Here is a 13038-nt window from a genome sequence, read left to right as displayed (position 1 = left end):
TATTAAATATTACAACTGTAACAACATAGACAGCAACACTCTTGCCCAATCGATACCCAGCTGATTCCGTCGTTTCATAGTGAAATAAAAAAAAAGTGCACCGCGCTTCTTGTCAACATAAAAGGCGGTGAGGTGTGCCTCACGTTTTTGGAACAGAAAAGCGTGTTTGCTGTGATCGGCCTCTTGTTCAACTGCAACATATAATTGTTAACTCGCGGGACCATACAGTGTAACCACGCGTGCCTACAGACATATTTGCCATAAAAAAACAAAATGTAAGAAGAATATTGCTGTTTGTTACAGAGGAGTTGATGCCAAACCAGTGCTGATGCTGATGGCCTCCTGGATCTGTGTTATAAACACAACAAATCGGCTTCAGCTTTCATTTTACAGCTTATAAAGTATGTATGCAAATTAATGCAATATCATATTTAAACAACAAAACTGTTTACAAAAAGTCTACATATGCGTGCGCTGTCATTGTCTTTTCATCACGCAGCGTGCGCACTTGAACAGCGAGTGAGAGAGGAAACACATGTCAAGATATAATCTTTAAAATAATGATTTCTATCAAATATGTGAAAAGGGTTTTGTGATATAATAATAACAGCGGGGCATTAAACACATGGATATTTTCAGTGGAGCGAGCGATTTGAGGAAGTCTGCTATTTTTATTTGACGGAAGAAAAGAAAACATATGATTGGTAAAAAAAACAGCCTATGCCCGTTCTTAAAAAGGATTCAGTCAGTGTTTTCGTTTTGTAATCTAAATAATAATTGAGGGGAAAATAATTTAGGGCAGGCCTGTCTATTTTATTTAGTTTATTCTGTTTTTCTATGCTATTGGAAACACTGCAGGTGCGTGAAGATGCTCTGTTTATATGTTCTGTTATTATTATTCTAGCATGTTAAAATCAAGCAGTATTTTAAAATGCAATAGCCTATTTAATGTGCCAGACACAAAATAGACACATCAATTATTTTTAATTTAATTTAATAATAATTTAATATTAATCTGACCAGTTAACCGTTAATATTCCATTAACGAGCGGCGGTTGTCGGTTAGCAAAATTAACCGAAATGAGCATCCCTACTCAAAACATCCTCATATAATGTTGGAAACCACTGACTTCCACATTATTTTCTTTCCTACTATGGATGTCAATGGTTTCCAACATTCTTCAAAATATCTTCATGTAATGTTGGGCACCATTTACTTCCATGACATTTTTCCCTACTATAGATGTAAACGGATACGGTTTCCAACATTCTTCAAAACATCTTTATATAATGTTGGAAACCACTGACTTCCATAATATTTTTCCCTACTATAGATGTAAATGAATACAGTTTCCAACATTCTTCAAAACATCTTTATATAGTGTAGGAAACCACTGACTTCTGAAGTGTTTTCTTTGCTATTTTGGGTGTCAATGGTTTCCAACATTCTTCAAAATATCTTCCTATAATGTTGGAAACCATTGACTTCCATACTTTTCTTCCCACTATGGATGTCAGTGGATGCCAGTTTCCAACATTCTTCAAAATATCTTCTTTTGTGTTGAACAGAAACTAAAACTGGCTTGAATCAACTGTAAATGACAACAGAATTTTCATTTTTGGATGACCCATCCCATTAAAGAGATCTGCAAACTTAATTCAGATCTAGGAAAAACTAGTTAAGCTTAAGTCACTGACATACAGATTCTCACACCGTATGAGGAAGGAAATGAAAGAGAAAGCCCTATGCTTATTTACACACACGTCTGCGTTTACGAGTCTATATGTGCAGCTGGTGCGACACATGAATAAAAGTTGTCTGAAATTTGACGCGAAAGTGCGAAGACGATATCAATGACTTCATTTTTCTCGCTTCAAGCCGGAAAGGCACAGTTGAAGTTTCGCAACGCCTCGGGCTGCACTTCTCAAGATTATAGTCAAGAGCTAGTAGGTGGATGATAACGGTGACTAATTCTGGGATTCCTCGCACATAAAAAACAAGCTGCTTTGATGTGGGTGACAATCACTGAATCAAAATCTTTTACAACCAATGAAATAACTCACGTTTCAGCATCAACATCCCAATCAATAGTGACTATTGCATGGATTGAGGATCAAGAGTATGACCCCAAAAACCTCAAGTTCACCTCATCCAATTGGCTATGAACAAATTCAATCACCAAAACCACTCTAATCTCTTTAATCGATATTGCAGCTAAAGTAACATTTCAAGATCAGATCTTAAAGGGACAGTTCACCCCAAAAAGAAAGTGAAATCAAAACACTCAAGTGGTTATAAATCTTAATGAGTTGGAACACAAAATGAGGCAAGGTCTGGAGCAACTAGCACTCCAAAAACTGCATGCAAACTGCTTAGTTGTGAAAAATGCATCACTGAAATCTGTTTTTTTTCTTCTTCTTGCAGTTCTGACGAACTTTGGAAACAGGACTTCCAAAAAATACAATGGAGGTCAACAGATGTGATGTGTGACCTATTTTATTTGCATTTTAGAATATTGCATAAAGATGCTTAACAGAAACAGCAAGAAAGTTGGATAGTAGAACTGGGTAGTAGGACTGAGTAGGATGATTTTTTTTTAGCTATTAAGCAAACATAAGATTAACATTTAAGGTGTAGCAATTTCATCATGTGATAGTGGAAGCAACAAGACAGACTCACTGGCCACTTTATTAGGTACACCTGTCCAACTGCTCGTTAATGTCAATTTCTAATCAGGCAATCACATGGCAGCAACTCAACGCATTTAAGCATGTAGACATGCTCAAGACGATCTGCTGCAGTTCAAACGGGGCACCAGAATAGGGAAAGGTGATTTAAGTGACTTTGAATGTGGCATGGTTGTTGGTGCCAGACGGGCTGGTATAAGGTATCTTAGAAACTGCTGATCTACTGGGATTTTCACACACAATCATCACTAGGGTTTACAGAGAATGGTCTGAAAAAGAGAAAATATCCATTGAGCGGCAGTTCTGAGGGCACAAATGCCTTGTTGATGTCAGAGGTCAGAGGAGAACGGCCAGACTCGTTCGAGCTGATAGAAAGGCAACAGTAACTCAAATAACCACTCATTACAACCGAGGTATGCAGAAGAGCATCTCTGAACACACAACACGTTCAACTTTGAGGCGGATGGGCAACAGCAGCAGAAGGCCACATCAGATGCCAGCCACTCTTGTCAGCTAAGAACAGTAAACTGAGGCTACAATTCACACAGGCTCACCAAAATTGGACAACACAAGATTGGAAAAACGTTGCCTGGTCTGATGAGTCTTGATTTCTGCAGCAACATTCGGATGGTAGGATCAGAATTTAGCGTCAACAACATGAAAGCATGGATCCATCTTGCCTTGTATCGATGGTTCAGGCTGGTGGTGTTGGTGTAATGGTGTGGGGAATATTCTTTTGGCACACTTTAGGCCTATAGTCCTAATTGAGCATCGTGTCAATGCCACAGCCTACCCGAGTATTGTTGCTGACCATGTACATTCCTTTATGACCACAGTGTGCCCATCTTCTGATGGCTACTTCCAGCAAGACAACACGCCTTTTCATAAAGCGTGAATCATCTCAGACTGGTTTCTTGAACATGACAATGAGTTCACTGCACTCAAATGGCCTCCACAGTCACCAGATCTCAATCCAATAGAGCATCTTTGGGATGTGGTGGAACGGGACATTCGCATCATGGATGTGCAGCCGACAAATCTGCAGCAACTGCGTGATGCTATCATGTCAATGGCGACCGAAATCGCAGAGGAATATTTCCAGTACTTTGCTGAATCTATGCCACGACAGATTAAGGCAGTTTTAAAGGCAAAATGGGGTCCAACATCATACTATCAAGGTGTACCTAATATTGTGGCCGGTGAGTGTATAATCATATTATTGTCTTATTCAGATTAAGGCAAATAATTAAATTACTGATGTCAATGTAAACGTAGTCATTGATCAATTGAAAACAAAAACGAGCAGAATGGGAAGACATTAAGGCAAATTAGTGAACCGACCTCATCGAAAAACATCTAAAATGTTGTTTCGGTCATTCTAAAATCCCTCAGCCAAAGTCTGTCATCAAGGTGGTTCAGTATTATTACCTCACGGATTTCAGTCTTTATGAGCTACATGGCTAATATCTGTTTTCCCCAACATTCTTCAGTACATCTTCCTTTGTGTTCAACAGAAAAAACTCAAAACAGTACTAAAACAAATGAAGGATGAGTAAAGTATCTCATTTTTAGGCCAACGATCCCTTTAGGTGGATTTTGTGCACACCCTGGCACTGATTTATGTAATACTGGGTAAAATGTGTATCAAAATGACTCAAAGCGAAACTTACACTGCTAAAACCTTCAGTCGCAGGGTGTTTCCCCTTATTTGTTCGTTTCAAAGTTTCAACATTTCTGACCTGCTGGCCTCGAGCTGCACTCGAATAGCAACAGGCCACTGATAATCTGATTAATTATTCAATCAAGAGAGGTCAACCATGACCGTACTGAGAGATTTGCGTTCCGACTTTGACTTAGAATGGGCCGCCGGGTTCTTTGAGTGCTGTTATGCAACTGTATTAACCACTAGCAAGCTGAGTCACTCTTTTTCATTCACATGCACTTCCACTAACCCGCCAACCCATGGCCTTTTAACACAGGTCACTGTACGGGAGACGATATGAATGACTCAGGGTGAGCAGCAATGTCAAGATGTGCAAAATCTTAAATACTGAAGTTTGTTTAATGTTAAGGTCCTTAAAAATGAAAAAACCAGAGCAGCGATATGACTCCTGATGCCACTCATGCTGCAGAGATCGGCTTTAAATCAATATGCAAGCAAGCACTTTGTGTTTTCTAGGGCAGAGCTCTTAATTGAAATGAAATCGCAGACATGAATGAAGTCACCATGACATCTTAATTTTGATGTGTGTATAGTAGTTCTAGTTCTTGTTATAAATGATGTATCTGTGCACTGTATTACTTTAGAAGAATTTCTTTGCCCTCATAAACATTAATCAAATACCACAAACTTCCCTCCCTGTTGAAATGACTTCTCTTCATTTAGGGCAGGAATATCAGTGCACTCCATAAAATGCTTTTCTTACTTAGATATTTGGACTAGGGTTGGGCCGATAAACGATATTATATCGAATCGTAATTAAATTAGTCAATAACGATGATAAGCTCTGGACTTTTTCACTCTATATTGATCTAAGAGAACACACAGCAGAAATGTGCAACAATGGGAATCTAAAAGTGTGTTGATATTAGAGATGTACCGAATTTCTGGCGAGCGAAGATTTATCAGTTGAAAATATGTTATACCATATTATGGACTCTCTAATTTTTGTGGCTTCGGTCATTGTTGGGGTACTTTTTTAAACCTGGAAGCATTATCAACTGATATTGAAATATTTATCCGTATCGTTAAATATGGAAAATAATTATGGAGATTGAATTTTTGGCATGTAACCCAGCCCAAATTTGCACCAGAAACCAAAAACAAAGATCTAAACGTTCTTAAATCAAGAAGCACTTTCTAGACAGGCAAGACATTGACTTGATTTATGAAACAATATACCAAAATCAAAGAAGTTTTTCCCTTAAAATAAGCTAAATAATCTGACAATAAAGTAAGCAAAATAATCTTGCTTTTCCTTCTGGCATAAGATTAACTTGCAGAATTAATCTTTTTTTTTCAGACTAAATCATTTTCAGATTATTTTCATAACCCCATTGTCAGATTAATCAGCTTGATTTAGGGAAAAACTCACCTAATTTGCTTTATTATTTCTTAAAACAAGACAGTACGTCTTGCTTGTCAAGAAAACCTCTATCTGGACTAGAAACAAGACAAAATCTAGGTAAGAAAAGCATTTGTTTGCAGTGTGGGTGTCTTATTTCTGCTCTGAATTCATCTGTTCGTCTTCCTACATTTTGTTTTGTTTAGCAACACTAGGGATGCACCAAATATTCGGCCACTGAATTTTCGGTCGAAACATTTTCATCACCAAAACACGGCCAAAACAGTTTATTGTGATGATGCAAACAGAAACTGTGGCTTGCACTCGCTTGTCTGAAGCTGCGCATCTATGGGGTGTCTATTTAAGAAATAATATGACAACACTAAGTTAGCTTTTCCTTAAAACAAGCAAAATAATCTTGTTTTTGCTTTTGACATAAGATTATTGTGCTTGTTTTAATGAAAAACTCACTTAATTTTGAAATATTATTTCCTAATTTGAGACAATATGTTTTGCTTGTCAAAAAATTCTTCTCGATTTAAGAGTTTTTGGATATCTGGACTAGAAACAAGACGAAATCGAAGTAAGAAAACCATTTTTATTGTGTGGGCGTCTGGTCTCTGCTCTAAATTCGTCCATTCGGCAATCTTACTTTATTTTATTAGCAACACCCATCTTTCAACAATCTAATCGGCTCTCTAAGAACAAAAACCACCATCCCTCATTTTGGGGGGGAGAGAAACTGGCAAACTTCAGTTTCATGGTGACTTTAAGCAAAGCTGTGATTCTCATGCACATCTTTTCAGTGAAGTACATATTTTTCAAGTTTTGCAAAGCCCTAACTTAAAAGTCTAATGGCTGATGGCTGAATGAATATTTTCTCACATTTACTGCTTGCTGTGATTATGCGTTCATGATGAACTGATACAGGGGTCTTCATAAGTCATGTTACTAGATATAAATACAGGTCAGAGCAAGCTATTTCTCATTATTTAAAGGTGTGCTAGTGTTAAAACCCCATTGTAACTCGCATCTTGACTATAATTATGAGGTATTTTCACCTGCAGAATTTACTACAGAGCCACAGTTCAATGAAGTGGTGTTTTTACCCGCACTTGAAATAGGTTTTAACCCATACAAGTGCACACAGGCATTTTTGAGTGAAACACAGTAAGCATAGACCCGAAGCAGTGGGCAGCTATTTCTTCCAGCACCCAGGGAGCAATAAGGGGTTAAGTGCCTCAATCAGGGACACCTCAACTGGGTAGTTCACTTACTCCTGGTTTCTGACTGGTTCTTAAACATGACAATGAGCTCACTGTACTCAAATGGCCTTCACAGTCACCAGATCTCAATCCAATAGAGCACCTTTGGGATGTGGTGGAACTGGAGATTCACATCATGGATGTACAGTGGACAAATCTGCAGTGACTGCGTGATGCTTTCATGTCAACATGGAGCAAAATCTCTGAAGAATATTTCCAGTACTTTGTTAAATCTATGCCACGAAGGATTAAGCCAGTTCTGAAGGCATAAATGGGTCCAACTTGGTACTAGTAAAGTGTACCTGGCAGGTGAGTGTAAATCCATCTAGATTTTATCCATCTAACCAGACAAATGAATGCGATGAGATACAGTGGTGAACATATGAAGTGGATCCAAAAATGGGTGCTGTTCAATAGTGTTAGGACAACTTTGAGGACCCACTTCAAATGTTGTTGACTACTGCAAGCCCGTAGCCAGCCTGGTGAAAGGTGTGGTTCTTTTTTTTTTTAAATATGAACCTTTTTGCAGTTATTCGTCTCATTTTCTATTTAATTATGAAGTTTAAATACTTTTTAAGCACTATTTTCTGCTGGATTAGCTTGTTGGAAGGTCATCAACCACACTTTTTGATGTACCAAAGACATTTCCTAAACATTAAGAAAAAAAAATAATGGAGAATAATACTTATTTTTCAAAAACAAATGTATTAAATAATACACCGTTAAAAAAAAAGGTGCTGTTCATGTTTTAAACTAGCCTATATTGTCATTGATTAGGCAAACACAAAGTTTCCTCAGTCTGAAGCAGCAGCCAAATGAGAATTCACGCTTGGTCTTAAAGCCTTCTTCGGTGTATATTTTCACAATTTATTATGACACAGCAGTCAAAATACCACAAATAAGCTTATGTATGGGACAAATTCTGGACTTTTGTCAGTGAGGGGTGGTATTGCGACTTCCTGATTCCTCAAGTTGCTAGAGAGGCAGTGAGGGTCCTTTGAATTTGTGACGGGCTGTGTGGCTGAGACAGACGCGCAGAGCCCAAGATGTTAGTAGCAAAACTTTTTATAAATTTGAAACAAGACATGATAAACGGCAATCTGTGGATAGAATACCTGTTGCATATTGCGTTAAGACTGATTATTGCGCTGCAGCGTGGCGTGTAGTGCTATAGGGTTGTTGCGTGTGCCGTGGCGGGCAACAAAAAATATGGTTACCCCACTCTCATTCTCTTTTCCTAACTGTGTGAGGTGAGTATGCCCATGTGACCAAAACATAATACGTCACTGTGAAACCCAAACTATTCAGTAAACAAATAAACATTATCATTAAATGAAAATGAATATGGCTCCTATAGGTGGGTCTTTCAAACCACCTGAAGCCCCTTTGGCTATAGGACTGCTACGGTTTAGATAGCAATCAAAGTTTAAAGTGGATCGAAACCTTTCACCAATGTTGTCCTAACACTATTCAACAGCCATTATAGTCATGGGACAATTTTGACAAACTTTTTTGATCCACTTCAAATGTCGACAACTGTATATGCGTGTCATAATCTATATGCGTAAAATACAGCTAAGATTAAAATATCTATATAAAAAGTTAATCTAAATGTAATGTGAATGGAAGCACACACAAATGTACGCCTTTTTCACACAGTCTCAGTTTTCTGGATGAAAATTACTAATAAACTATAAACGTTAAAACATCTATACGCAAAACTCACACAGAGGTTTGACGGTGCAACAGATTTAGCAGCTTCTGCACATCTTCTAGTCATCTCCGCATGCTAAGCTGGAATAAAAGAAAGCACTTTAACTTGAAAAAAACAAGAAAGCCGCTCTTCACCTTTAACAAGTTCAGATTTTTCACAGCAGGAGAGCATCATGGCAGATGCGGCAAAAACACAGACGCTTTGAAGACAAAGACACCATCAGTCTAACAAATGCTCTATCAACTGTGACTCCACATGAGAGAGCCTTTTTGATCTTTTATTCATTAAAAAAATAAATAAATAAATAAATAAAAATAACACCTGATATACACAATCTCTCAAGTTAGAAGAGAATTAATGCAGTTTAAATGGTATATCTATATAAAAGTGTAACAAATAACATGCATGTACTAACACTTTGCAGCCTAAAGGGTAGATGATATCAGGACTGTGCAATATATGGTGATATATCCTGTGGACAAAATAAAAAGTCTATATTATGCTCTTTTATTTATTTTATTGTGTCTCTAAATGCATTTTATGATGGTAATGCCTTTTCACTAGCTTGCAATACTAAATTTGTAATACTTTTTCATCATTATCATGAACGCAATATTGCATGGGATATTGATATTATTGACAGGGATGCAGACAGAAACATGAGTAACAGCATCATGAGAAAGTTGCAATCTTGCAAAAACAGTGTTCATATTTTAGATTTTATTTAGTGATTTGTTTTTGTATTTTTATGTTGCACCTGTGATTATTCGTTTTTCTAAAGTGCTTTATAAATAGCAAAAATCAGCCCAAGGCACTTGAGAAAATATTAAAAAGCCTTTATTGACACGGCTATTTCTTAAAACTGCGCTAAACTTTGGCAAACAACTGCCTTCATCAGGTTAAGGAATATTTAAGGACTAGCCATGTCAAGAAAGGCTTCTTAAAAAACATTTTGCCACATATTTCAAGTGCCTTGGACTGATTTTTGCTGTTTATTCTGATGAATCCCTTACCCAAAGAGCGCAGACACATTTTTATAATACCCCTGAGCACTTTTCGTTTGATTTAGTGTTTTATTAATACTTATTTTACATTTCTACACCCTAAAATCAAACATTTGCCCTTAAGTACTAAATAAAGTGAAAAGTGTGATCACATACGAGTGATTTTTGCAGTATATACTGTTAAACTTACAAGTATTAATTATTTATAAACTATTAAATGATTGAATTTACAGAAATTACACTACATCATATTAGGTTATCTGAGGAAATGAGATGACTTAATGTGAGATTTTAGTCATATCACCCAGCATTAGATGATGTTATGAAGACAGTACTATCAAAATGCCAAGCAGATGAAGTAAGAACAACACAAGCTGGGTAAAAATAATACTAACATAATGACTGCTGTCTAAATAAGCTATTTTTTTAGGATAAAGCACCCATACTCATGCTTTTGATTATGACATTGTGAAGTGCACAAGCTCTGGATGCAGACAGAAACATGAATAACAGTATCATGAGACAGTTGCAATCTTGAATGTACAGTGTTCTTATTTTATTTAAAGACTTGTTTTTATTTTTATGTTGAACATGTAATCATTCATTTTTCTAAAGCGTTTTATTAATAGCAAAAAATCAGTCCAAGGCACTCTAAAAATGTGGGAAAAGTATTAAAAAGCATTTCGGCAAACAACTGCCTTCATCAGGGTAACAAGATTCAGGTTACCCTGATCAAGGCAGTTGTCTGTCAATACGTTTAGGCGCAGTTTTAAAGACAAGCCATGTCAATAAAGGCTTTTTAATGTATTTCGAGTGCCTTGGACTGATTTTTTGCTGTTTACTCTGATGAATCCCTTACCCAAAGAGCACTGACACAATTGTTTAAGTTACCCCTGAGCACTTTTTGTTTGTGTATAGTGTTTTATTAATATTTATTTAACATTTCTACATCCTCAAAACAAACATTTGCTCTTAAGGACTACATAAAGTGAGAGGTATGATCACATATGAGTGATTTGTGATGTATATACTGATAAATTTTCATGTGTTTAATATATACAAACCAATGACGGTAAGAATATACAGAACTACATTATGATATATATTGCTATATTAGGAAATGAGATGACTTATAATATGAGATTTTAGTCATATCACCCAGCATTAGATGATGTTATAAGGACAGTATCATGAAAATGCAAAGCAGATAAAGTAAAAACAACACAAGGTGGGTAAATATACTACTAACATAATGAATGCTGTCTAAATAAATTATTTAATTAGCATAAAGCACACATACTCCTGCTTTTGGTTATTACATTGTGAAGTAACGTTACAATGTGGAGAAAATCTCTTTGCTGTTGAAGTTGCTGAGACTTCACTAACGTTACAAGCTTGGATAAAAGGAAAGCGGGAGAAAATTGTACACAAAATAGTGAGCTAAAACCAAAGATTTCGGTCTTGTCATGCGCACAAATGCAAAGCAGCGGTTCTAAACTATGTTTATCCGCAAACAGACTGAAAACTAGATGTAGGACGTAAAAGAAAATCGCAAAAAATGCGTCTTGTAGGGTCAGCGCTAGCAGCTCTTGCTAACGCGGCTGTTTGAGCAGGCCTAGCGCGCGCATCCACAACACACATCCAAACTCCATCGCGTCCACCCCAAAAATGAGGGGAAAATACCGGGATACCGCAAATTCTGTTAGGCACATACTGCCAGGACAGTTAAAAAAGCAGCTAAGGGTGTCCTGCAACTCATTGGCGAAGAGCAACTTTTTTGGGAAAGCGACGCAAAGAAAGGGTTAACCCGAAGGAAACATTGGTTGGTCGGGACGGCAGGCGTGCAGGCCGATCGGCTAGCAGAGCTAACAGCCCGAGTGCATGAACACACAGCAGCCCAAGATGGACACCAGCAACTGCAGGAGCTGCTTTTGCAAAAAATATTCATTTTGCATTTGCTAAAACCTAGCTCAAGTCATTTTCATGCATACAGCGACCGCGAGACTATTGAACCCCGTTGGCTCATATAGCAAGCTAACATCAACGTCGTGGACGACTTTCACTTTTTTACACCCCCAAAACCGCCCAGATTTATACTCCTTCACAAATTTACTCATTCATATCGATACGGTCTGCGGTCAGTCAGCTGCAGTAACGCGCTCTCGGTGCATTAGTATGCAAAACAGCATTTTAGGCAGGGAACAATAACATTTAGACGACTCGCTTTCTTTCAGAACAAACAAAAAATCATCTGCAGACCGACCGGTACATAGAAGGCAGAACATATAAGTGCATCGCTTGTCATGATGACAGAAGGCTTCATACCTTGACAGATGTTTCAATGCATGCGCTGAACAACTGTCATCGCTGTAAATAAATGCAAAAGCAGAAATTAACTTGTAGCAGCAAGAAGAACTCACTCACCCGAGACACGAGCGCCCTCTCCCTCATACCGCGAGCCTCAAGTTGTGTCGGATGAAACACAAATCTTCAGAAGAAAACAAAAAAAACACACTAGTTCCAGACAAACTCTTTCTCAGCGAGCGCTGTGAGTTTTTTGGCAAGCAGCGCGCGTTCGCGTGCACGCGCACACTGACTATCTTAAATGTTCTGCTGCTGGAATCCAGCGGTGTTTTGCTTTACAAGCCATCGCTACGTGTCTGATGGCTTGAGTCTCGCATATCAAGCATCCTCCGAGCTCCACCGAGGCGCTCGAGCCGGAGAAAGTGCGCGTGGACTCGGTTTTTTTTTCTTCCCGTCTTGAAGAGAAAGCAGACAGTGCTCAGTGCGCGCGCCCGACACCCAGGCGATCCCGCGACTCAACTCTGACTTCTTCACTTTATTTACGAAATGATCAAATGCTTACAGATATGAGAACTTTATGAACTTTTGTCTTTGCCACCACTACAATTTGTCAGTTGCATAATTTTGAGTAAATAGTTTTTTATTGTTTATTTAATTTAATTTAATGTTATTTTATGTACGTATGTCTTTGTGTATGTATGCGCTATTTATATTTTTATTAGGAGTCGGAATCACCAGTCACAATGATATGATTAAAACACAATGCAATATTATAATGATATTTGTGTCACGCTAATTTTTTTCACGATACAATTTGATCATAATACGATTAGACCACGATGTATTGTCACAATACTTGTCACGATACACTATGTTACGATTAGACTATGATATGATAGCATCACGATATTTGTGTCATGATGCAATATTATCACAATACGATTAGAACATGATACGATAATCATGATGCTTTTGTCACGATACAATATTATCATAAG

The 13038-nt window shown here is 37.6% G+C and overlaps 1 protein-coding gene across 6 annotated transcripts in view; it reads right to left on the bottom strand.

Annotated features, from left to right (window-relative positions):
• Positions 1-12424, bottom strand: part of znf652 (zinc finger protein 652) — a 40111-nt gene extending 27687 nt beyond the window's left edge. For 4 of the 6 annotated variants that reach the window (XR_015480525.1, XR_015480527.1, XM_087244101.1 and 1 more), the window contains exon 1: positions 12161-12424. The gene's annotated coding sequence lies outside the window, so the exon portion shown is untranslated. Of the gene's footprint in view, positions 1-12061 lie in introns of all 6 variants that reach the window. The other 2 variants (XR_015480526.1, XM_087244100.1) reach the window with 1 other exon arrangement.
• Between the last annotated feature and the right edge of the window lie 614 nt (positions 12425-13038).

This window comes from Danio rerio, chromosome 3, assembly GCF_052040795.2.
Source record: "Danio rerio strain M-AB ecotype USA chromosome 3, GRCz13ab, whole genome shotgun sequence".
Taxonomy (NCBI): domain Eukaryota; kingdom Metazoa; phylum Chordata; class Actinopteri; order Cypriniformes; family Danionidae; genus Danio; species Danio rerio.
This window is presented reverse-complemented; position numbering and strand designations above follow the sequence as displayed.